Below are 26,562 nucleotides of genomic sequence, written 5' to 3' on the forward strand. Positions count from 1 at the left end.
TCTCCATAAAAAGGACCCATGGTGGCTTACATCCTTGAAATACAGTGTTTAAAGCCAACAATAGTACTAAAAAGTATCAGATGAATCCTGTACTAAAAAACAGAAGCAGTACCAAAGCACATTCAAAGCAGTGAGGTACAACAGGGGGTTTAAAAGCCTAAGACAGGCAGTCAGTAACGGAAAGCTTGTCCAAAGGAAAAGGTCTTCATCTGCTTGCAGAAGGACAGTAAGGATGGGGCTAGCTTAGCATCTCGTGGGAGGGAGTTCCACAGTCCGGGAGCAGCCACAGAGAAGGCCTTCTCCCGTGTCCCCACCAAACACACCTGTGAAGGTGGTGAGATTGAAGGAAAGGCCTCTCCTGATTATCTTAACACCCAAGCAGGCTTAAAAAGACAGACGAGGTCCTTGAGATAGCTTGGATCCAAGCCATTTAGGGCTTTATAAGTTAGAACCAGCACTTTGAATTGTGCCCGGAAATGGATCGCCATCCAGTGGAGCTGCTGTAACATGTGACCAGCCCCAGTTGGCAATCTGGGCCCTGCATTTTGGACCTGCTGAAGTTTATTTTAACACTTTCCATAGACAGCCCCATGTAGAGCGCATTACAATAATCCAGCTGGGATGTGACGAAGGCTTCTATCATAGTCCTATAAAGCAGAGGTCCCCAACCCCCAGTCTGCGGCCCAGTGCCAGTCTGTAGCCAGACCGGGGTGCAGAGACAGACCTCCCACCCCCCACGTACTCACCCCCATAAAGCTGATTTGCGTGTGTGCTGCAGCGCATCTATGCGAGCGCCGCACCACCGTTTGCACATGGACGCAAGCACAGGGGGTTCCCCCGCCTTCTCCAGCCAGTCCGCAGGGTGAAAAAGGTTGGGGACCCCTGCTATACAAATGTCTGTCCTCCTCTGTGCATTCTCCCTCCCGCCACTGTTCCAATCACTTTCAGTGAACAAAACTGGTTATCTCCTCCTGAAATAGAGACATAAGTTCATGATAATGTTAACACATTGTGTTTACCCCCCTGTAGTTGTTTTTCAAGTAGAAGACTTAAGAATTACCCTTCCCTCGTTTTACATTGTATGCATATGGAAGATGTGAAAATTCTGAAGCAAAATACATGCAGTGTTATTCAGGGAGGTGGCGGCGGCTGTGGATTAATGGTATGTGCAGCATTGTGATCTTTGTGTCACATAAAAAGAAACTGGTGGAACACCTTCCACTACCCAGGACAGCCTTCTCAAATCTTCCCTTTCTATGGCCTCCAAAAATGATTTTCTTTTCTCAGTAATGTTTTATTTTCCATAAAACGATTGTCTTGTCGTAGTACACTTATCCATGATGTTCTACTGTGCCTCTAGCTTTGCACGCTAATATTACTCCTTAGTAATAACGTACACACAGAGAGTACTAACAATGGTGTAGCCAAAAATAGGGCCACTGAGAAACAGGAGCGAGAGAACAGCATGAGTCTATATGGAAGAGTGGTGTGATCCACATACTTCATGGCCGTCCATTTGCGCATTACATTTAAAAGATCTGATCTTTTTAGTCTGCTTTGTAAATCTTTTGCTGTCATCTCTTGCTTGGGTATCAGATTATCAGGGAGATCCTGAAGTTAAGAGTTTTCAAAAACTGTAAAACTTAAAATTTAAGGAAAGAAATAAAAAAGAATGACTGTACACAGATGTTACCTCCCTGTTTAAAGTCTTCTTTGCATGGGGCATTCCTCTCGTCTCTCATTGTTCAGTTGCTGTACCATTTCTAGCTGCTATAGATCCCTGTTCTCGCCAGCGAGGATCCGACCTCTGGTTATATGTTTTGCAAATGTGACAGAGCAGATGGCTGCATACTGTGTGGTTTCCATTATAAAATGTTCCCTGTGAGAGTTCTGGCCCCAGAGACAGCTGGTCATCTGAAGCCTCTGGCCAGATGGGAGGCCGAGCATTGGCAGGCCCTCTGATTCCTTTGATTTCAGGACCTCTGCAAAGCTCAGTAATCGTCATTTTGCTCTAAGGTGCAGTCCTTGAAAGTGGCCTCTGTTCCAAAAAATTTTCCTCTGCATCCCACACCCTTAAAAACATATATGTACTACAAGAGTATGGGAACCCAGCATATTTGATTGGGCACAGAAATTGGCTCCTTGTGCTCTCTTGGTGTTTTGTATTTAAAGTGTCTAGCCCCTTGTAGCTGCAAAATGTGACTTATGGGAGCATTGCTAGCTGGAATCTCCACAAAAGGGAGAGCGGGTTAATAAGATTTCTAGTGCTGGTGGAGAGCAGGGCTTCTCTCTTTTGCATGGCCTTTCCCGTAGCAAGAAAAATCTCAATTTATGCAAATAGTTAAAAAAAACCAACACCAACCTTCACATAAAAAATGATAGGGTCTGATTAGTCAGCTATTGCCAGTTTATCATCTGTTGTTGGGCTGCTGTTAGATATACCAAATATATTCCAAAAATGGAATTTGACTAGAAAATGATCAAGCCCCCAAATTTACAAGCTTTTGGTGAATTTCAGTCAATATGTCCCTGGCATGCAGCCTTTACTGGCGTTACTGGTACCATGATGGTGCTGGTCCTTCGCATACAGCAACAGAAATCTTGTTCTTCAGCAAATAACCTATTGGAGCAGTGCTATAGTGTAGTGAAAAAAAAAAAAACAGGTTTATTTGAACTTTTAAGGCTAACTTGTTTTACTTGTGAGCTTTTGGAGAGCCCCAGTTTATCCCAAATAGAATGTACTAAGCCTTTAAGGTTCTGCTAGACTGCCTTCCATCCTTCTTATTTATATAGGATATAGTAGACCAATATGCCTTCCCCGCACGGTTCAAAATACAAACCGGGTTGTGGAGCATACGCTTTGCAGAAGGTCTCATTTTAATCCCCGGCATCTTTATGTCAGATTACAAGACTTTGGTCTGAAACTCTGGAGAGCAATGCCTGGTTGGTGTCCCTAATACAGCATCATGGATCAGTGGCCTCACTCTGCAAAAGACACTGTCTGTGTTCCTTTTGTAGAATAAGATGTTGGGGCATGGTCTTTTGTCGGTCGGGCAGCCAGGCTAGCCAGAAGCCTCTTGTTTGGTCCTCTAATGTCCTCATCCCCAGATGATCAAATGTTCCTGCTAAGATTGTGCTTGAGCTGTTCCCAGGATAGTACATGCACTCTTACAGCCCACTCCTTCTGACCTACTTGGGAAGGGCGACTTTTTTTCTGCTAGCCCATTTCACAAGACATCGGGTGTGTGGTACTTAAAAGAGAACCAAACCCTAAGGAGGAGACCAGGTCCAAATCCTAGTGCATCCATGATGGGACTAGTAGGTTAGTTTGGGGTTGTCACACTCTTGTCATCTTAACCTACCATGATGTTGCGATAATAAAATCAGAGGGTGCAGGAAGTGACCCGGGTGTCCCATGTTCATGCCAGTAGGATACAGATGATAGTGGATTAACTTTTAGTTGTAGTGGAAATCTCTGAAGGCTAGGGTTACAAATCCCCTGGGCACAATACATAAATTGCGGTCAGGATTTTTTTCGTTCATCTGAAAAACAAGGATAGCACACTTGATCCATGAGAACAATGTGACATCCACCTTTTTTTTCTTAATCAGGACCCACTAAAATTTCACTTAGAGTGCAAGCTCCTGAGTTGTTTTTCTCAGCAGAAGGCACAGTTCTCTTGAATTGTTCCCGTAACTGTAAGCTACCTGTTGGTAACATTTAAGATGTGTTTTAGATAAACATGGAAACAGAACGGAGAGTGTAGATGAAATTTCTAGTTATCATGGCTTTGTCAGAATGTTCTAATATTTTTTCCAAATTATACCACTCACCAGATGAATTGTCTACCGTCATTCGGCACGAGCTTTCATTTCTGTTTCTGATTTGTTTGTTTTTCCAGCTCCCAAATCCAAGAATTCTCTGCTCTGAGAGACTCACCGGCCGGACACATGGGTTGTGCTCACCTGGACGAAGGCCAGGCTGGAAAGCCTCATGATTTGGCAGTTTCCAGCAAGCAGTGGGGCAGCTTCCTTTTCTAACAAGAAACTAGACCAGAGTTTAGCCTATCTTGGGCCATGAAGCCTTCCAGTCCAGCCTTCCTCCAGATGAGCACAATTCACATGACTGCACATGTCCAATGCTCACTTTCATGCTGACAATATACATTTCAATGTATATGTCATCCTTCCTCATAATCGTTTAGGGCAGTGAACACAGTAGTACAATGAATAAAATGTTCAGGCTTTACAGTAAATGAGTGCTGAAAAGTCTACTTCCCTTAACTTTAGAACCATTCCTGTATTGTGATGATAACTAGCCAAAAAAAAAAATCATATGCTGTAGGATGTCATCCTGCCTGTTTGTGTATTGTTAGGAGACCTCCTTGATTTATATTGTGAACACAACTCTTAGCAGGATCCTTGAGAGTCCAGAAATGGTGGTGTGTTTGTGTTCTTCTCCGTGGCCTTATCGAAAAAGTGGTGATCATTGTAGGAGATTTATAACCTGATGATAGGCTTAGCTTAGTATTGTCCAGTCACACAAGCTATGGCTCTCAAATGTGTACATCTGTTCCTTGGTGCTCCTCACTTAAGGATTTTGAAGACTCTTCTTCATGTGCTCTGCAACTGGAGTTATATCCCCACGTTTGGAAGAATTTGGCTTTTAAACTTACTATCCACTGTGTTTCACACTGAGTCCTTGTCATTTTTATCAGCAACTATGGACTGTACACAGCAGGGCCTCATCTAGAATGGCACCTCTTGAGCAACGTGGAGTATGTGCCTTCTTAGGGTGGGGATAGGGCTGTTAAATTCCTGCTACTGTCATTCAGTAAGAATACTCTTTAGACTTACGTAACTATATTTGGTATTAATCTTAAGAGACACCTCTTTGCACCTTCTTATGTGTAGATATCAGGATTTGCAAGGACTCCTTTTTGAAATCAGCTAATTGCTTCTGAAGCAACGTCTGGTAGCTTTGCTTGTGTTGTTAAAATTCCGTCTATAGTACTATAACTTGTTCACAGAAGCCACCTTCCACCCACTGTTGTGAATTAAATATGGTAGAGAAATAAGATGGAAGAGATTCTGTCACATAAGATCCCGTTTCTCTATAAATGTATGGATTCATCCTCCCCCACCTTCCACACACAGTTGTAATTTTTTTGTAAGCCTTTTCTTTACAACATTTTTGTGTGTAGGCATCATTTCCTAGTTTCTCTTCCACAGCATTTAGATCATGTACCCATGGCCTGTGCACCTACATAGAATCTGTTATGTGTGATTCTCTGAAGTGTCAATTAGAAAATTTGCAAAAAGTATTTAATTCCAATATTTCAGTTACGTTTGCTCCAAAAACAACAACAACAGAGTTTTGTGGCATCTCCAGGAACAGATTTTGGATAAGCTTCTGGGCCTGAAGTCCACAGTTAGATGCATCAGTTAAGGAATATTTAGCTTTATGTTTGCATTTAATTAATGCATTCAAAAAAAATCTACCCACACATTAGTTTATGACCAGTCAAAGAATGTATATTATCTTTGGAACTCCCTTTGGTAAATGCTATACAGATTACTCCATGGAATACCCTAGTTCTCACTGTTCAGTATTTTGATGAGAAATGCACAGTTTTTCTTGGGATACAACTATTTGATTATTTTGGATAACTTCTGAGCAGCTTCATGGAGACCACTTTGAGGTACCTTATGATTTAGATTAGGTCAAACCTGTTTCCAGTGCCATAAAAGATTGTGGCAGAGTTAGGATGAATCAGATTAAACTTGAGCAGCCGAGAATCTATTTAAAGGACTTAGCTGTGGTTATGAAACAGTGATGGCTAACCACCAGTGTCAGCTCACAGCTGTCTGGTGGATCCTTCTTCATCACCAGAGGCCTTATCCAATTCCTGTGCAGTTTTTGCCAGGCATTTTGTGGGTAAAATTGTTTCCACCTGGATGCATTTGGATGCAGTGGTCACTGAAGGTCCAGACCTGTGGTGTTGAATGTGTTGTTTTATCAGCTTTGGTTAGTTAAATTTTGGTCAGCGCTTGAAACGCGGGCAAGAGTCTTGGAGAGGTCCATGTATTTACTTATGGGATCACCCATTCCTGACTTCCCTCTGGCTGGTGTGGAAAAGTTATCCCTCTCAGCAGTGGTGGTGGTAAATTCCTCGTAGTCCAGAAATAAGACATTGGCTGCTTCAGAACAAGCAGTGCTTCATGACCAGGGGAACAGCCTGCAGTCAAGCCATATAAGGCTTTAAAGACCATAACCAACGCTTTGAATTTTGCACAGAAACCAACAGTTGTCTAGAATTTCTACCCAGAAAATCTTGAATGATTTCCGCTCTGCTTCAGAGGAATCAACTTGTGTAATTAAGAACTGCTGGATAGTAGTATTTTAGTATCTGTCTGTGGAGACGGAGTTTGGGAGTTCGATTTCCCCCAACCCACCCCGGGGCCTCCCTGACAAGGGCTGGACTCGATCCATAGTGTTCCTTTCAGCTCTGCAGTTCTAAGATTATTATTATTACTCCCTGAAGTTGTAACCTGTCACTGATATTTAGTGTTTATAGTGGTGCCTCGCATTACGATGTTAATTCGTTCCAGCGAATTCGCTGTAGAACGAAAACATCGTAAAGCAATTTTTAAAAGCCCATAGAAACGCATTAAAACCCAATTAATGTGTTCCTATGGGCTTGAAACTCACCGTCCAGCGAAGATCCTCCATAGCGCAGCCATTTTCGCTGCCCGTGCAGCGAGGAATCCGTCCCAGAAAACAGCGTGCGGCCTTTTTTTTTTTTAACCCAGCGGCCATTTTGAAACCGCCGATCAGCTGTGCGAAAATCTTCGTTTTGCAATAATCTGTTAGCGAAGCAGGTAACCGATCATCGCAAAGCGAAAAAACCCCGTAGGAAACATCGTTTTGCGATCGCAAAGTCTTCGTCGTGATGCGATTTCTTCGTTAAACGAAGCGCTCGTCTTGCGAGGCACCACTGTATATTAAACTGAAGGTTGGCTTCTTCTGGAGCTTTGGAGACAGACACCCAGATAATGAGGCTTGTGTTTATTTGATTAGGCTCCAAGGGAAGTCTCTTCTTCAGATCAACATCCACTGGTGGTGTAGGCTGTTAAGATTGCTGTTACTTTGAATGAACTAAGACTTGATACACAAGCAAGATGGAATTGTACGTAGATGAATCATAAAACCTTGCAAGAGTGAGAGATCAGAGGGAGGTGATGGATTGAAGAGCCAGCCTCAGTTTAAAGTTTTTAAAAAATAGTTTAGTTCTGTTTCTAGATTATCAAGTGGTAGCTATGACTCAGATGCTTTTAATTAACTGTACTTAATAAACTGAGAGTGGTCACATTTAGAGAACCTCAAGGTAGATGGCTTCTCTGATGCATCCTTCTTGTGGTTTGCATTACAGACACAATTTGTACAAAATTTCTATCATCATTGTCTGCAGGTTTTCAGGTTTTCTTGAGTTTCTCTGAATACATAGTTAATTACTTCCTTCTTTGAACTCCATGTAGGAGCTTCTGCTGTTGTCACAGGCAGCCGCCTCACTTGCGCCTCAGATGTCCTAATGTGGTTTCATTGGCTTTCTGTCATCTTGCAGGTTAATTTCAAAAAGCCATTTATTACACGTGGCCACACTCCCTTGGACCCAGTCTGTCTTCAGGAATGCATTCTCTCTTGTGCGATACCTCTGCCGTCTATTTAATGCTTCACCACACTCCCTTGCTACATATCTGATTCTGTAGGAATACATTATTCCGTGGGAAGATGTTCTTTGACAGAAGATCTCTGCTTTTGAGTGTGCTTCTCAAATTGCTCCGTCTGTAAATTTTTGAAGCTCTGAACTGGGTTCTTTAGGCCTTTGGCCAGAAGTATGAAAGAAAGATACTGTATTACTGACTTTATTTATTTTTTGACTTCCGCTACTTAGAGATTTCTTTGTACATTAAATGTAACCTTTGGAAGAGCAGTGTATATACATTACAACAAAAATAGTATACAACTGAAAAGCAGCTGAAAAGTTAGTTACAATATATGTTACTGTACTTAAAATGTTGTTAGAAAGGTGGTAGTGGAGATATTGTCATCGATACACAGATTATTAATGGAAGAATACCAGAACTTCGTAACACATACAGTACTTGTGAAAAATCCAGATAGGGAACAGACACAATTTGTACAAAATTTCTATCATCATTGTCTGCAGTGCATGGTTTTCGGGTTTTCTTGAGTTTCTCTGAATACATAGTTAATCACTTCCTTCTTTTTTCAAGTGTTGCTTCTACTAAGACCATACCTTGTAAAATTACCCATCTCCTGCACCTTCTGGTCGGTCTTCCTTCAGTAGCAAACAGAAATGGTTTTCTGTGAGATTACTGGAAGCTACTAATTTCGCTATGCTCTGCAAAAAAAAAAAAAAAAAAAAAGGTATGACTTGATTTCCTTTTTTTTTTTTAACAAAGAGCATTGCCCCATTTGGTACTTTCATATTCACATAAGTGGCTCCCCCCCCCCTTTCTATCTGTGTCTTTATTGGAGCTACAGATTGTTTCTGGGTTCTCTGAGGCTGCTTGTGTTATAGTTGATCACTTGCTTTGCTTTTTTGGAGCCCTTTGTTCTCAGAATACTGTGTTCTTTTGGAAGCTGTTGCCTGCAGCAGATCTGAACGAATAAGGTAACCTTGGTTGTGCAGAGTATGTCAACATGTTGTGGTATTTTTTTTTTTGCCTTTGTTTTCTGACTACTTTTAGTAGTATCTTCAGGCAGCTGGGGAATTTGTGAAAATACAAAATCTTTGTACGAGTCAGTTCAGAGGCTTGAATCACTCCATCTGCAGCCTATGGTTATGACTTTCTGTTGGAATCAGAGAAGTGGAGATTTAGTTAGGCTAGTGATTTCTGATAATTGTTTGAAAGGTAGCCTCTAAACCATCATTCACTAATTTTAATATTATGGCAAATGGCTAAAATAGCAATTGTCAAGGGAATTAATGTGTTGGGGTTGAGCCCATATGTTGAGGCTGACTAAATACTTAGGCACCAAGTATTCAGCCTATGCAATACAGCCGTTGTTCATCTGATGCAGCTTCCCTCAGCTAGTGCCCTTCAGGTGGCTACAGTAACTGTCACATCTATTTTAGTGCACCTGTCAGAGCATTCCTGAGGAATTCCTACAGCATGGAGATGCGCATTAATTAATTAATTAATTAATTCTGATGTGAGCAGCACTGAGTAGACACAGTCTAGAAGGGCGGGATAAAAATCTAATGATAAATAAATAACTAAAATAAAATTATTCATATAGTGGCTTTTCCATCCTGTAATATCTTTGAAGGCGAGGTCTCGCGCCCAAAGAAGCAACAAAGTCAAAATAGTGATGATACCTTCACAATCCTGTTTTCATTTATTGTGTGCAGTCAAGCGGGAACTGACTGATAGTGACCCTAATAGGGCTTTCATGGTAAGTGAGATATTTAAGGCATGGGTTAAACAGTTCCACACTCCCAGTGAGTTTCCTTGGCTGAGCAGGGATTCAACCACAGTGCTCCTGAGTCTTAGTCCATCACTGTAGCCACTACACACCACAGTGAGCATCGCGTCATCCTATGTAAATAGTGTTAATCTTGAATACAGTGAGCCAGTGTGGTGTAGCCGATAATGCTGGACTCTGGATCTCAGGAAACCTCCGTTCAGTTCCTAGCTCAGCCATGGTAACACCCTGGTAAATCACTTCTTGAACATCTTACAAACGTTGACAACCTTATTTAGGGTATCAATATGTCAGAAACTACACACAAGGCAGTGCATGGCAACAATAACAATCCTGAGTAAATTTCATTGTTTGAAAGTATTCACCTTAGTGTCTGCAAGACAAAGAACATTTCTTATTCATTGATACTTCAAGTGACTACTGGAAGTAATTATGCTTTTCATTTATTCATCACATAGGTGTTCTGTTCTTACTTTTTATTTTTGACTGCTTTTTTTCCTTATTAACATTATAAAGTGCTCATAGGAGTCCTATATTTTGCTTCTTGTTCTTCGAAACTGACTCGGTGAAGCTTTTATAAAGATTTCTCCAAGCGTTTGATGGATTCTGTGTGCTTAACAGATGCCGGTTGCCTTGCTCAGCAGGGAATTCCTGCATGTTCAGAAGAAAGATTGGTGAATGTTCTTGGCATTTAAATCCAGGAAGAGGGAGTATCAGGAAATTACAGACTGAATATGTGACCAGAGCTTCCTTTCCATCCTTTCCCGGCAAAATTTATTAGACCAAATGAGGAGATATTAAATCTGTTACAGACCTCCCCTCTAAATTTATAACCATTCTGTAGAGGTCCTTAACTAAAATCATGGTTAAACCAAAAATGTTTAAAATGTAGGCAGACACTTTAGTAATTGCACTAGTGGCACAGTGGAGGGAGGAGATGAACTATGGCCTGGGGCTCACCGCACTTGTTCTTACTGTGCTAAATTTATGTATTAGGCAGATTAATTGCTGCGCTCCTTCCCACGAAACTGTTACAAATTGTCTAACCTAAGCTAAACTACCTTATTTGAAGCTCTGAGCTGTATTTTACTGATAGATTGCTTCATTTTGCAGCAGAAGATTTTCGGCTCCATAGAGAGATGACCCATTGTTTCTCTGAGGCAGACAGGGGAAGGGTGACATCTCTGTGGCAGAGTACATGCTTTGAATGCAAGAGGTGCAACGGATTGATGTCTTAGGAAAGATGCTAAGAGGCTACAGAGCTACTGTTGATGTTCTGATCTAGATGGGCCCATGGTCCAGCTCCGTAGAGGGCAGTGTCCTGTAATTAAATAGTATTATGGTGCATACAGGGCAATATGTGGCATTAAGTAGAAGGCCTACAAATAAGAGGTATTTTAGATAATTGTTTAGTATGAATATACTAAAAGTAAAAAAGTGTTTACATGTTTAATTGATGTCGAATGTTACAAATCTAGGAGGCAGTGAGAAAGCTACAGCCCTCCATAAGTTTTGGACTAGGAAGTGCCACAGTCTGTTACCGGTGAGCAGGCAAAATGGAGTTGATGGAAGTGGAAGGCCAAAATATCTGGAATTTTTCCCCACCTTGATTGAAAGCCTGCTGCTTGTGGAGCCTACCAACCAGTGGATGCTTCCAACTTAACTCTAAACAATGTTTGTAATTACTGCCCTTGTGATAAGGCATTTCTGGCAGGGGGCACAGTTATGTCATCTGATGCAGTCAAAGCAAGAAAATTATATACACCAAGCAAAAGTGACAGGAGAACCTACTCAGGGGTGTTGTGGATCAGAAATGAAATGGCATATGCACACAGATGTTCAGCCCCAGAAAATCTTCTTCCTGCACTAGGAAGCATGTATATTTTGTTTTACACCCATAGTCTAGAGGAAAAAAATGGGTAAATAGTACATTTGGATGTACTGATGGATCATAGACTGAACTGTGTTAGGTCAGCCATTTACTTAAAAAATAGAAGCAACAGAATGGCCCTTTCTGCCCTTATAAAGTTGAAATAAGAGATGGTTGGAGACACTTAGGAAGACAAAGCTTGTAGTCTATGGAGCTCTTCCATCTGGCTTTGCCCCTGAATGGATGTTCAGCTGGTAGCTCTACCTAGGAAAGCTTTTTCTCAGCTTATACAAATCTACCGTGTCCATTGTTAGGTCCAGTATAGCCCCAGTGATGTGTCTTAGTTGTTTATAGGGAGCTGCCTTGAAGAGGGGACAGCAAGTCATCTCAGAATCATCTTCCTCCAGCACCTAGTTAAGAGGTTACATATCCATTCATTTTTGATCTACTGTACAGAACTGAGATGGGATTTGTGTGGTGTGTCTCTTGATCATTATCTTGGGTGTTTTATCTGCCATGTATTAAGCATTATTGTGGGTGTTTTGTTTGCCGTGACCTGCATCTTGGCCTGAAATTTTAATTTAGTCTTCTTCTATGAAGTTTTTGCTTTGTACTTTTACATACACTCCATAAAATTGTTTCCTTTCCTGAACAATGTAAAACTATCCTTTTTCCAGCTCAAGTCTTAGCTACCACCCTGCTGAAAAGGCTTCACTCCATTGCATAGGGCTGCTGTAATTTTAATTACCACCATGAAAACCGACTGTGTTACACCCAGACAGGTGTATCAACTGATATTAATCTTGCTGCGAGGCTTTTACAGGAGCCTGAAGCTTGAGATTAAGATCTATCATATTATGCTGGCTCTATGTTTCTAAACGTCAATTAAAACTAGTCATTTTTAGCCCCTGTAATCCTACTTTGTGAGATTTTCCCAGAGCTATTGCCGTTACAGTCTTAAAGCCGAAGGGTTGGGCAAGCCTTGGATGAAGATAGTCTTGTGGCTGTGATGTATGACTGCAACTTGAGATAACCAGCTTTTATCTATGTCTGCCTCTGACATAGCCTTTCTGGGTGGTGTTAGTTGAATTGTACTGATGATTTTTTTTTACAGCTATCATTAATTACCAGTTTTCTTTCTCTCCCCACCCTTATTCCCAGGTTTAAAACCAGCTCTTCACTAGACATGAAATGTTCACAGTGCAGTTATTAGTAGGGATGTGCCTCTTTCTGTCTGTCTGTCAGTCAGTCTTTGTCCGTCTTTCTTTTCTTTCTTTCTTTGGACTTCCAAAGAAATTCTTCAGGAATTCCCTATTCAGAGTTCTGGGCGTTCCAAACCACTGATCCACAACTACATTTCTCTCACCTGGGGAAAAACCTAACTCAAAGATTTCATGGCCCAGCTCCAGTGTAGTTTCTTGTTAAAAATGGCAGCTGCCCCAGTGCAACATGGGATTCTTAGAGCTCCCTGGGAGGTATAGTTCTTTTGAAGGTGCCCTCTATAGAGTCTAATGAACTAGGAGACTGCATCACCTAGGGAGATGTAGAATTCCTAGCCCATGGAACCATTGACCTAGGCCCTTTGTCAAGGTGAATGAAACATAGATTTGTCTGTGAGAAGTGGATCTGGAACTCCTGGAAGTTTGCCTGGGGAAATTCTGGGAGAATTCTGGAGTAACAAACATACATCTGGTGCATCCCTGGTTATTAACATGAAACTGTTAAGCAATTTTTTGTCTGGGGAAGGAGGAAGCAAGTCTGAAATGTTGGCAGGCCAGAAATTCCTTAAGTTGACATGTTTTGTATCATAGCATGTGTGATCTTTCCACCTTTTTCTTTGTTCTTTCGGAACTGTTCGGATCTTCCTATCAAATATTTGGGGAAGGAAAAGGAATTAATTTTTCCCAGATATTTTGATCTTTGGCGAAGTGCTTCTGAGGAAGGCCACAGCTCCAAATTCTGTGCAGGTTGGATTCTGTCCAGTAAATAAGGATCAGAGATATAAATTTGATTAGGATGAAAAAGGACTGTCGGACAACGGCCTCTTTCACAGATGGCTCTTCTGTTCTGCGTGGTTTATGAAAGCCAGAGCATGTAAGTGAAATGTCAGGGCCTGTAATTGCATTGATTAATTGCAGCCTAAAAGGTGGACATTTTATTAGAAAGCAGAGTGGATAAACATCAGTGATTTTTTTTTAAAAAAAAAATCAAGTTGATTTAAATCACAATTTAAATGCTTAAAAATCCTTTTTTATTTAAATTGTGGTTTAAATCAATTTGATTTAAATCAAATCCACCCTGTTTAAAAGGTGTGCCTTTAAAAAAAGATCCTGGTGTTCTTTGTGGGGGAATCTTAAAGAGAGCGGAAGAGGTTGTATTCAGGTTCCTCTGCCTTTCCATCCCTTCTCACTAAAGCAGAATACAGTGGTGCCTTGCTTAGCGATGTTAATTCGTTCTGAAAAAATCGCTGCTAAACGAAAACATCGCTAAGTGAAATTTAAAAGCCCATAGAAACGCATTAAAACGCAATTAATGCATTCCTATGGGCTTAAAACTCACAGTTGAGCGAAGATCCTCCATAGCACCGCAATTTCTGGTGCCTCTAAAGCGAGGAATCCATCCCAAAAAACAGCGGGCGGCCATGTTTTTTTCCCGGCGGTCATTTTGAAACCACCGATTAGCTGTGCAAAAAGGGTTGCTTTGCGATGATCGCTTCCCTGCGATCATCGCAAAGCGAAAATACCCCATAGGGACCATCGCAAAGCGATCGCTTTTGCGATCACAAAAAATGCATCGCTAAGCGATTTCTTCGCTAAACGGAGCAATCGCTAAGCGAGGCACCACTGTGCATCATCATTTTAGCCTTTTAATTCTCCAAGTGTTTCCTCTTAAGTGAAGTGTACTACCTAGTGTAATCCTTTATTGAGTTCTTCATGACACACTTACTGTGCCTTTTGGATTCCCATTTCCTTAATGGCATAACCAGTTTTGGCTCATACCCCTGTTTTTTCCCCTTCCTGTGTACTTCATATGGAAGATAAAATGTTAGCCTTGTGTTAACTTGACCAGGTGTGCTATTTGCCTTAACATAGTATAAGCAGCAGGGTGCATTTTCTTCCTGCTATTTAAACCTGGTCTAATCCCAGGGGTTTAACAGCAAGAATGGCATGCTGATTGCAGATGGGCTGCTCTGATTTGATCTGGGGGTCTCGCCCCCTCTTGTCCTTGACAGTCTGGCTGAGCTGCTGGGTCCTGTGACTGAGCACTTGGAAGTGGAAAACAATATATTTAAACCAGTATGAGCACTCTGTGTTTTGTGTGTTTTTCTGCGGTCTTTTCCAGGACGTGGTGGTAATGTTCTTCTTGGCTGTACTATTAGTGAAAAAAAAGTTTGGTAGCAGATGAATCCTTTCTGTATGAAAGCTGTAAAAATGAAGAAGATAACCCGTTGTTATTTTTTTGTTATTGTTGTTTTTAAAAAGAAATCTGGTTACTATTAAGTGCAAGCCTTCTCTAGCACTTTGAATCAGTAGGACTTAGTTATGTGATGTGCTCTGCTTCCATTGCAGTGTGACTGCCGAAGTCACTGCAGGAATAATAGACTGCAGGAGTTGGCAAAATACACCCTGCAGGCTATATGCTGCCTCCAGGCCTTAGGACAGCCCCTCAAGGGCTCAAAAAAAGTGGGAAGTTTGTTGAACGCTGAAACTCAGAAATGGGTCAGTAAATGTTGAAAACAATTCTTTTACTCTTCAGTGCTGTTACTGAGTTATGGTATGACTGGCCTGTATTAGGCAGACAGAAGGCATGTACTTTTACATCTCTGGATATTGTTTAGTCATTAAGTTGTGTCCGACTCTTCATGACCCCACGGACCAGAGCACGCCGGCCCTCCTGTCTTCCAATGCCTCCCGGAGTTGTGTCAAATTCATGTCGGTCGCTTCGATGACACTGTCCATTCATCTCGTCCTCTGTCGTCCCCTTCTCCTCTTGCCTCCACATTTTCCCAACATCAGGGTCTTTTCCAAGGAGTCTTCTCTTCTCATGAGATGGCCAAAGTATTGGAGCCTCAGCTTCAGGATCTGTCCTTCCAGTGAGCACTCTGGGCTGATTTCCTTTAGAATGGATCGGTTTGTTCTCCTTGCAGTCCAGGGGACTCTCAAGAGCCTCCTCTAGCACCACAGTTCAAAGGCATCCATTCTCCGGCAGTCAGCCTTCTTTATGGTCCAGTTCTCAATTCCATACATCGCTACTGGAAAAACCATAGCTTTGACTATGCGGACCTTTGTCAGCAAGGTGATGTCTCTGCTTTTTAAGATGCTATCGAGGTTTGTCATCACTTTCCTCCCTATGTTTTAGGAGCATAAAGGAAGTTCCTTCCACAAAAAGGAATGTTTAGGATGCTGATGGATTGCATTTAGATTGAGGTATTGCTAAGCTTGTAAAACAGGTCACAGTTTTTGTGGGTTAGTTATAGTCAGTGTGCCCTCTAAGCTGTGTGGGTATGTGGCTTCTCAGCACTGTATTGGTGCTGTGCACCCACAGTTGGTGTCGTTGCTCATTTAGTTCCTGTCACAGCTGGAACTTTGCACACACAGGGTGGCGTTTCCGCTCCATATTTGCAAAAAGTTAGAGGGAATGCTCATTATAGTACTTAAAATATTCCTTGAGAAGGCTCACAGTGAGCACTATATCAAGTTAGATGTTCTGTTCTTTTTAGCTCTCCGTTTGGAGGAAAAGAAAGGAGGTTGATCAAGAAGCTGCTGTTGATCACTCCATTTTTTTTTATCTAGTGCTATTGACAGTACCGATGGATAAGATGACAGCAGCTGGAGCCTAGCACTCTGGGGTGGCTGTCACATGATCCCGGGTGGCGAAGTCTGTCTGCCACTGATTTGGTCCCACTCATCAGCACTTCTAATATATATCTGTACATCGTCTCCCATAAGTACAGCTTTTGTCACTTCTTTGCTATGTGTTGGGAATGTCCCACAGCCTCTCGATCCCTGAGTTTCTGTCTTCTCATATTTACTGTCATATTCTCAGACTGCCAATGCAACAGGGTCCCTCACGTTCATGCTTCATGTGCAAAGAGTGTTATTAGTGTGCTACTAAATAAAGCAAGCACATGAAAGAAGAATAGGAAGGGATAGTACTGAGGTGGCCCTTTTTCATTGCACAGTCCCTGAGGTACAAGGTGTTTTCCTTGATGAGTGCCAGGGAACATCCCCCTTGAAGCCTGGTCGGTGTGACACACTTGCTTCACACACTCATCGGTTAAGACTGGGAGTTGCCAGCCTGGAGGACTCTAAATGCCATATAGAACTTGTTTTGTTCCTGACCATTGGCCGTAGTCCAAAAAAAAAAATTTGAAGGAATGTCTGACTGCACATATGGGCTTGCAACTTGTTATGAAGATCCTCATTTCATTTGGCACATGAAACGCTTCTTGGATGTAGATCTTAGCAACGTGGAGACAAGCCACATGGGGCAGGAGATAGGGACAAACGTGGTGGAAATTTCATATAGTGAGCCTGAATGTGTGGAAAGTAGAACAGGCGCTATGTGGATTGGGGCAGGCAACGTGGGGGCCATCCAGTTGTCGGACTGCAGCTCCCATCATCCTGCATGATTGGCTGTGCCATCAAAGATGGAAAGGAGTTTCCCTCGAGGAATTATGTGGAAGGAGACAAGTTGCCCACTTTTTATCTATAGCACTGTTTCCCAGCCTGGGGGCCGGGACCCCCCAAGGGGGTTGCACAATGATCTGGTGAGGATGGAGGGTTGCCTTGTATAGGTTCTAGGGCTTTTTACATAATTTCTTCCTTGAACTTTTGAAACCAGATATTAAAGTTAGTGTGTATGTGAATGCATGAGAAGCAGACCTTTTGAGGGGGAAACAAGCCTCTGCTTTCTGAGTTGACTTGACCGCACTAAAAATGCCTTTTCATGCAAATGTGACAAGGGAGAAGGTCATAGATTACTTGGCTGTTATAAAAGGTGGGTGGCACTCGAAACAAGGCTGGGAACCCCTGACCTAGAGGCGGCTTTATGTTAGGAATTTTTTTACAAGGGTGTTGATTTCTGAGCAAAAAGCAGCTTACTATTTTTGTCAAGGAAACAGCTGTACATGCAGGCTCTTGTTTCTTCAAATCATGGTGGATTTGATTTAAATCATTGTTTTAAATCACAATTTAGAAATTAAAATAGATGAAAATGTGTGTATCTCGAAAGCAAATCTCTGCCTCATCATTATTAGCAGTGACATTGATCAAAAGCAAGCTAATTTAATTTAGTCTTTATGCACTGGAGCCAAAGCCCTGGAACAGTCTGCAGATTCTAGCAATTGTTGGTTTTGCTTCCATTACCTTTCAAAAGAGAGATTACATGTTAATCCTCTGTTAAACTTTTAAACAGCTTTTTAAAAACTTAGATTGAGATATTTTAAGTATATGTGCATTTCAGTTCTTTAAAAGGGAGCTTATTTAATACGGTTTTCTCCTGGCTGTTTTTATGAAGGAAGTAGTCAAATGCGCTGTAAAGGGAAGTTTTATTGTGCCTTAAAATTCACTCACTTTAGTTGCTGTGGGTTCTTTGAACTAAACACTACCATGGACATACATACAAACACACATACAGTAACTCCGCGCCCCAAATTCTAACATATATCCATTGTAGTGACTTCTCACCTTTTGTCCAAAATGAGCAAGCTATGTTAACCTTGTCTGGCTAATATTTGCATCCAGTACATCTTTTGGAGTAAAGGAGTTCTGTGGAACATTATCTCTCTAAAATATATAGAACATCTGAATAGCTCAGTGTTTTGGGCCTCTGGCTGCGGAGCCGAAGGTTGGGGGTTCCATTCCCACAGGGGCTGTACTTGATGATCTACAGCAGTGGTCCCCAACCTTGGACCTCCAGATGTTCTTGGACTTCAACTCCCAGAAATCCTGGCCAGCAGAGGTGGTGGTGAAGGCTTCTGGGAGTTGTAGTCCAAGAACATCTGGAGGCCCAAGATTGGGGACCACTGATCTACAGGACCCCTTCCAGCTCTGCAGTTCTAAGGTTATTGTTATTTGAACACATTGTCAAGAGTCTATTTGAATCATGATTTGTCAGTCCAGCCTTGGGCTCTTGTTTCCTTTACGTCTGCATTTTCTTTTTTCCTCTGTCTGTATCATGCTAGCAACCATAAAGCAGTCAAACACATTTAAACTAAATTAAATATAATCACTGCGAACCATGCTTTGCCTCCAAGCCAATGTAGTGTCTGATTCTGGTTGAGCTGTAGAGTCTAATAAATGACTGCTGTAGTATTTGGCCTGCTTTGGATGGCAAACTAGTTATACACACACAGAAGCACATCCATCTATATAGCTGTGGAGGAAAGAAGACAACAGGCTTCAGTATGTATTGCGGTTGCCAAAATATAATTTGTCCATCTGAACTATAATTACATTGTGAAAGCCTAGGTCCAGTTGGTAGATGAAATGAATCAATTGCTAAATGTTGAGACAACACTTGTATAAACCCCACTGATTCAGTGGGTCTACCTGAGTTGAAACCACCAGTTGGATTAGGTTTGAGGGAGAAATGCAAGAAGCTCAGAAAGTGCTTGTTTCTCCCCCCCCCCTCCCCTCCAATAAAGCTGTAGTTCTTCTGATCAGTTGAATAGCCCATCTGGCTTCTGATTCCTTCTTTTTCATTTACTCTGTATGTTAGTCATGTTTATTGGCATATTGAAAGTCCCATTTCATCTCTGGCAGTGGGGAATTTTTGCAAGCCTAATTGCTAAAGAGTTGTTGCTGGTAATTTGAAACAGCTTTGCATTTTTACCTGGCATCTGAATATGTGGCAATCGTTTTCTGACTAATTGCCAAAGACACAAGCCCGAAACAGAAAGAAATTGCCAGAATCTGCCGGTGTTTGTGTATAAATTGTCACAGCTAATTAACTGTGCCACTGAGGCCCTCCCCAATACTTTACTTGCCTGTCTAACGAACAATGACCCCTGCTTGTTAAATATCCATGTACCTAATTGTACCTTGCTCTGTCCTTTATTAAAATGTTTGAGTAAAAAGGATACAATACCTTGTTGTGGCTTTTTCACTTCTAAACCCAACTGCTCTCCTCTTCAGGGGAGCAAAGCAGCAGAAATACACTGGAGCCTTCCATCTGCCTTTGCACAGGAATGTAGGACTTTCCAGATGTTGATTACAGCTGTCCCTGCTGGCCATACTGGCTGGATCTGGTGGGAGTAAATGGCAAAAAAAAAAAAAAAAAATCAGAACAAAATGAAATTGGGTGTATGCCTCGACAGGCAGTTCAGATTTTGATGGGAGCATTAGGAGACTTATCCCATTCCTGGAGACTTTCTATGGCAGAGAGGTAATATTTGGTATTTATTTATTTACAATATTTAGCACTTGGGGGCATGAGAAGTTCTGGGTGACCTGGAAGCGGCATATGTCCTACGGGCTGTGCTTTGCATGCCCATCATGGGAAACGGATGAGAGAGGAGAGGAATGTTATTTATCAGTTATCAATATAGCCACTCTGCATTACCTGGATAGCTCAATGATTTAGGTACCTGGCCATTAAATCAGCACTTGGGAGTTTGGTTCCCCACTGTGCCTCGGCTTGGAGCAAGCTACATTGTCCCAGAGTGTCCCCAGGAGGGAATGGTAAACCACTTCTAAGTGTACCTAGAAAATCTTGGAAATGGTTGTCATAAGTCACAATTGACTTGACAGTACATAATTATTATTATATAAGCATTCCTGCATTTGTGCCTCTCTCGCCCCCCTAATTTTCAAGTCAAAAGCTTTGAGTGCTATTAATTTTTTTCCATGGTTGACATTTAAATGACCAGACTAACGGAGGTGGCATACATTTTCCTTGACTTTACAGAAATTACCAAGCTCCTTGAAAGTCTGGGAGGAGTCCCCTCCGATCCAGATTACCCTAAAGGGTAAAGCTGTGCATTTCAGATCATTTTGTCTACCTTCAATATGCTAAGATTCTAAGATGGGAGTAGCTTTGTTTGTCTGTTGCTTCCCCCCCCCCTTTTTTTTTTTAGATGGACACTTTCACGTGGTAAAATAGGTGTGTGTGTGTGTGTTCAGTGTGACACACAAATTTTGCCTGGCATAATCTTTCTTGGGTTGCAACCCACTTCATCAGTTGTGATTGTGTAGAACAAAAAGTTATGCCAAATGAAATTTAAATATTTTTAAGGCGCCACAGGTCTGTTCTTTTGATTATGTTAGCAGTGTGACTGAATGTCGGTGACTGGCATTTACCAGTGCTCCTATCTTCAGGGACTGTACTTGAAGCTAGTATGTATGTGGGTAGGTTGTTCATTCATGTGGATAGTAATACTGTACTTGTTAGTGAATGTGTTCTGAAAAACGATGCATTATTGAACATTCACAGGCAGTACAAGCACCATGTGTGACCAGTTGGATTCAATTTTTTAATGTTTCTCTTCTGTGCTTTTCAAAGTCTCTCCAGTGACATTGTATAGAAATAGGTAACTGGTACAGTTTATGGAATTTGTCTTAAAACATTAACAGAAATGTTTATACTGGTATTAACTCTACAGGAATAAAACATTATACAGTATTGTGAGACAGCAGTGTGAGAACATCTGCAATTTCTTAACAGTTTTCAACACTTGATTGTTTGCCTTCAGCTTTTATAGAGCCAGTTGAAGATAATATCCTTCTGTAAATATTCAGTATACATACTGGCCTATAGAATATTAGGTTGAAGAAAGAAAAATGTTTCCCACGAATTGGTTAGAGCCTTGTACAGACCTCTGTACTGTTTTGAGACAGAATAATGTCATTGTGTGATCACAGTCCTGAAATGGAAAGATACCATAGGAAAGGAAATGTTGATGGAAAGGGGAAGGGTGTGTGGGTTTCCCCAAATTTTTATCCACTGTGGTAACTCTGATGTAATTAATCTAAAGGGAACATTGCCTCTTGCTGTAATTTCCAGACTTTGCTCCTTCAGTCTGTCACCTCTTGAAAGTTCAGCATCAGTTCTTTAGTGAACAAATAAACAAAAATATTAGTTCACTACGAAGCTCAATGAGATTATTCAGAAAATACTCAAAATGATAATTCCAGCACTCCCTGTCTTAAGATGCAAGCATGGGTCCAGGATATACTCTCAGTGTATACGGAGCAAAAGAGATGTACTGTGTCTGGCTGCACTAGTGTTTTGTAATCTGTAATGTGTGTCCTAGAATATTTTACAGAATTCTCTAGAAAATACAAAGAATTTTCAGTAGATAAATTACTGTGGAGAGGTTTCCCTGGAAGCAAGAGGATTTCAGCTTCACTGGTGTAATTTACTAGAACACAGCAGCTTAGGAAAATGTCGCATTATTTTATGGTCACATTTCAGATTTTTTTTTTAAAGATGTGCAGATAAGAGGGATCCTAAGGAGTTTTCAAAGGGAAGCTGAGAACAATACTGCCAGGGGGCTAGCATGTTGCAAGCATGGCCTCTTAGCCAGGTCACCCAAGAGGAAATGGTTGAAGCTCAGACACCAGACTAAGAAGCACCCATCTTTTTATGATACACACGTCACCAGTGGAGAATGTATTGTCAAAGTTAGGGGGGTGGAAGCACCTTTGAAGAGCAGCACTTGGGCAGAAGAGTAATGGAAGGTGGCAGGCAGAGTCTGTTTCATAGACAATAGCAGTGGCACTCAAGTTAACTCTTGTTGATACTGCACAGAAGAAGGCAGCGGTAAATCCCTTCTTTTTATCCCTTAAAAACAAACCTTATGGTGAGGCAGTCCAAAAACAAAGCAAGGTGTGGTGCTGGAAGATGGAACTCCCAAGTTGGAAGGTGTTCAATCACCTACTGGGGAAGAACAAAGAAAAAGTAGCATTTTCATTGGGAAAACAACTGGTTGAAAGAGAAAAGGAATGTCTAGTTGCAGATGAGCAGAGAGGCAAAAGGAAAGTCCAGTGCTGAACAAAACATATGATTGGAATATGGACTGTGAGGTAAAATCAAAACTGTGAAGCAAAACATGGAATCTCTAAACATTGCAACATTTAATGAGTGTGAACTAAATTGGACAGGATCAGGATATTTTCAATTAGATATTTAGAAAGGGTTTTACTCTGGAAACAACTAGATCAGTGGTGATCTAGTTGTAATAGTGAGATGAGACTTGGCCTAAGCCGTTAGGAGATAAAATGCAAATTGAGGAATATCAGTCAGGCTTCATGGAAGCTTATTATCAACACAACTGTTGTGCAGATCTGTGCACCACTGCAGATGCTGAAGAAGTAATTGAAGCGTTTATGCCAGTGTCCAGGAGGAAATTTGAGCACACACCAAAACAGGATGTGCTGGTATCTCACTTGTGAACCCATTGTTTGGCAGCACCCATTGGACACAAACTGTACAATGTTAGTATTTCCTGGCCAGCTTGCGTTAACTTCTGGTTTTCAGATAAGTTTATTATCCTGTGCATTGTACAAATGCCTGTGCTAATTAAAACATATTCCCAGATAAAGTCATTATATGCATGCACAAGCAGACTCTATAGAACTAAAAATATTAAGCTGCTCATCAGTAGCAGCTAGTAGGAAATAACTGACATTGCATTAGGTTAAGAGCATTCTTTCTTCCATTGCAGCTGCTTTTTCAGTTTCCAGTTTTTTCCTGTCTCTCAAATGTGGCTTATTCTGATCTTTAAAAGCAACTTTTCTTATATGAGCAGCAACATCTTAGGACTGCAGAGCTGGAAGGGTTGGATTTGATGGCCTTACCTTCCATCTTCATGCCTTCTTTCAGATGTTTGGGAAAAAACAAAAATTTCTCAGATCTCGTGCTTTTGGAAAAATTAGAAAACGGGAATACATTTCTTCCTTCGTTGACTCTTGACTCTCTGCCCTCTCTTTCTGGTGACCCCCTTATCTCTATTTGTACATGATATCCAATTGAGGGGAAGGACCTCTCTTCCCTGTCTTTGTAAAGCATCATGTACATGGCACTGTATAACAATGACCTTGTTTCTCATGGCATGGTCACAGTTGGTCACCCAAAGTTTGCCAGCTTAACAGCTTAATAATTTCCTACTTTCTCAGCGAAGGAGCTTGTTCCAGCCTGCCTTGTTTTTTCTGGCTAGGGACTCCTCTGCTTCTGAGATCTTTTTCACATCATTTCTCTATTCAGTTGTTCATCAGAGGAACTGCTAGATAGCACAGTGGTTTATTTAGATCTCTGGCTGGGGAGCCAGAGGTTGGGAGTTTGATTCCCCCACTGTGCCTCCTTGACAGTGCTTGGACTTGATGATCTATTGGTTCCCTTCCAGCTCTGCAGTTGTAAGATCATCATAGATTATTATATCAGTGTAGAGGCCAATCAGTATGTGGGGTTTGCCTGCTTGATTACCATGGCCTTGCTCTCATTTGGAAAATGACCTTTAATTGGGATAAGTTATTACTGGTCTGTCTCCCAGGCAAGGCACTTGGCACTGACAGGATTGTGAGCTGAGTGAATATAGGAAGTGCTGTGCTAGATTGGCCTGGAGGCCTTTCTAGGGTCTTACCCAGCATCCTGTTCTCACAGTAGCCAACTAGGTGCCTTGGAAGGCCATAAACATGACATGACCAGAGTGGTCCCTTGCTGTTGCTCCTCATCCTCTTAGAGCAGCAGAGCTAAAAGGGACCCTGTGGATCATCAAGTCCAGCCCTTCTCAAAGAAGCACAGTGGGGAATCGAACTCTCAACCTCTGGCTCTGCAGCGAGAGACCTGAATCACCGAGCTACCCAGCCGTTCCTCTTCCCAACAACTTGCATAGACAGACGCAGTGCCTCCTGTGATACTGAAGTTGATATATAACCCAGTGCAGCTAGCCCCCATTGACAGTCTCTTCGCCTAAATCACTCTCAAAAGTTATCCACATTTCTAGCTATCACAACCTCAAGAAATGTGTGCCATTGTTTACCCATATGCTGCATGAAAAAGTAGCTCCTTTTATCTGTTTGGAATGAATGGGCATTGCTCTTGCTTCTGCAAATTAGTGAAGCTGGTTTGGGGTGCCTTGTCTTGCGTTGAACGTAAGATGCGTGCACTGCAGGCATGTGGCTAACCCTGGCCACCTGTAAAAATGTAAGGGTGCCATTCATTGTGTGTGCTTGAGTTTGTGTTTGTCAGAGAGTGCAAGAGACAGGCAACAAAGAAGGTGGTATTGGGTGAAATCTGGTTTTCAAATCATAAATTTGCATCTCAAGAACAATCGATTATTAATTTTAAACCTCTTTTCTAAACATAAGTATATATCAAAAAGAGCTTCCCAAAACATCGGTAGAATACAAAAGTAAGCATGAAATAGAACAAAAATGCAACGCCGTTATTAAAAAATCAGTAGCACAAAAAAATAGAACTACATCTATAATATTTCAAAAACAGTAGTAAAATCAAACTTGCTGTTCATTCAAAGATTGAGAAAATACAGTTATAGCATGGCTGTTGTATTCTTATGTGCCATCAGTTGCAACTGACATATAGTGACCCTAATAGATCCTTCAGGCCAATTACAGTATTTAAGTCCCCCAGTCAGATTTCATGGCTGAGCAGGGATTTGAACCTTGGCTTTCTGCATTCTAGTCTCCGCATTCTATCCCCTACATCACACTGGGTACAGAATCGTACACCAATATGGTACAGATTAGAGATGACTTCTCCAGGGCGGGTGCTGCACAGTCAGGGTAGCCCTCTTGAGAAAAAAAAAACTGCTATGTGGTACATACTGGTTTCACGTCTGAAAGCAGAGACACTCAAAGCAAGGCCATAGTTACCGTATGCACGTCTATTTATTTTCACTTCACTGCAACATGACTGCTTTTTCAATTTATAGTTGACTGTTCTATTTGCAGATGGATATACTCTTTGCCGGGTTCCCTTACATGTGATTCCAGCCTGCATGCCAGCTTTTGTGTGTGAGAGAGTGACAGAGGCCTTATAGACAACTGTTAAAGACCTGACTTGGTAGATCACCAGAGGTCTGCAAGCTGACAGAGAGTCTATTTCAGGGGGAAAGTTTCACATATTGAATTTTTGACTGTCAGCCATCTGTCAACGTGATCAGAACATTTCTGGAAGTAGATATGTGAGAGTCTTAACTTTCCGGTCTCCTTGTCTCCGGGGCACAGACTACTTGTAGATCTTGCTCCCATGTGGGTGCTGCCCCCTTCTTCTGCCTCTTCCAACTGTTACTCCAAGATAGTGCTCGCTCACTCAACTGGGCTGTGCCCCTTGCTGTTGGCATAGTTGCCACCCACCACTGGCTGTCTGCTGCTCTAGACCGCCTGCCAGCGCTGCCCAGGGTATCTGCCCACTCCCCAGTGTAACTTCTCTTCTGCTTCCTCAATTCTACTGGCATTTCCTGTTGGAACTCTCACTGTTCAGGGTTCAATCAGTTATGCCCATTATCATCATCTCCTACCATGTTTCCCCTTAAATAAGGCAGGGTCTTGTATTCTTTTTGTTTGTTTGTTTTTTTGTTGTTGTTGTTGTTGTTGTTGTTGCTCCAGAAATGCATTAGGGCTCCAAAAATGTGTCAGGGTGTGTTTTATTTTTTTCATGTACAACCATGTACATTTATTGAAAGACACTCATGTCATCATCTTCTAGTTGCTGCACAGTGGTGGAGGACGGGGTTTCACTTAACTGGGGCTTATTTTTGGTGTAGGGCTTATTTCCGGGGAAACAGGGCAGTTCCTAAACACTGTTGGGATATTGCATTGAGCAGTCTTTTTGTTGACAGAATCCCTGGGAAGGTGTCAGAGGGCATGAGGGAATCCTTTAAAAATGTATTGCCTATTTGTGTGTGGTTTTTAAAGAGGTAATGATGATACACTATTCATATTGACTGTGACATACTTTCAGATATCCCAAAATTCCAGATCCAAAGGGCTGCAATTTTGAATACAAAGTTTGGGGTTAGTGCATATCCTTGAGTGCATTGAGATGTGTCTTGTCTCCTAGTGGTGATTTTTAAAGAAATTCATTTTGTTCAAAGCAGTTTGGTTACTCCTTTCTTCCCTTTCACAAATTTTTTCAGGGTCAAGTGCTGCGTTTTTGGGCACCTGAAATCTCAGCAAGGCGATTTATTTCCTTAATCACAACAAATTAGAATATT

The 26,562-nt window shown here is 41.7% G+C and overlaps 1 protein-coding gene across 8 annotated transcripts in view; it reads left to right on the plus strand.

Annotated features, from left to right (window-relative positions):
- AMMECR1 (AMMECR nuclear protein 1) overlaps nt 1-26,562 on the plus strand; it is a 99,303-nt gene that overhangs the window by 24,371 nt on the left and 48,370 nt on the right. The window lies entirely within an intron of this gene.

This window comes from Pogona vitticeps, chromosome 11, assembly GCF_051106095.1.
Source record: "Pogona vitticeps strain Pit_001003342236 chromosome 11, PviZW2.1, whole genome shotgun sequence".
NCBI lineage: Eukaryota > Metazoa > Chordata > Lepidosauria > Squamata > Agamidae > Pogona > Pogona vitticeps.